Here is an 817-nt window from a genome sequence, read left to right on the forward strand (position 1 = left end):
ATTCTTGAATCAAAAGACACAGAGTGGCTGAATGGATTAAAAAAACAAGATAAATATTCTGCCTACAAGACTCACTTTAGCTTTAAGGGCACACACAGATTGAAAGTAAAGGAATAGGAAAAGATATTCCAAGCAAATAGAAACCAAAAGAAAGCAGGGGTAACTATACCTATATCAGACAAAATAGACTTTAAGCCAAGAACTGTAGCTAGAGATAAAGGTCATTATATAATGATAAAGGGGTCAATTCATCAAGAGGTATAGCAATTGTGAGTATTTATGAACCCAATATCAGAGGGCCTAATATATAAGGTAAATATTAACAGATCTGAAGGGAGAAATAGACAGCAATACAGTAATGGTAGAGGACTTCAATACCCCACTTTCAACAATGACTAGATTATCCTGAAAGAAAATCAGTAAGAAAACTTGGACTTCAACTTTATGCATTAGATCAGGTGAACTTAACAGACATATACATAACATTCCATCCAAAAGCAGCAAAATATACATTCTTCTCAAGAGCACATGGAACATTCTCCAGGATAGATCATATATTAGGCCACGAACAAGTCTTAATAAATTTAAGAAGACTGAAATCATATCCAGCATCTTTTTCCAACCACACTTACATAAAACTAGAAATCAATTACAAGAATAAAACTGGAAAATTCACAAATATGTGGAGATTAAGCAACATGCTCCTGAACAACCAATAAGTCAAAGATGAAGTCAAAAGGGAAATCAGAAAATGTCTTGTGTGGTTACAGATGGCCAACAGGCACATGAAAAGATGCTCAACATCACTAATTATTAG

This window comes from Physeter macrocephalus, chromosome 6 (assembly GCF_002837175.3).
Source record: "Physeter macrocephalus isolate SW-GA chromosome 6, ASM283717v5, whole genome shotgun sequence".
NCBI classification, from domain to species: Eukaryota; Metazoa; Chordata; class Mammalia; order Artiodactyla; family Physeteridae; genus Physeter; species Physeter macrocephalus.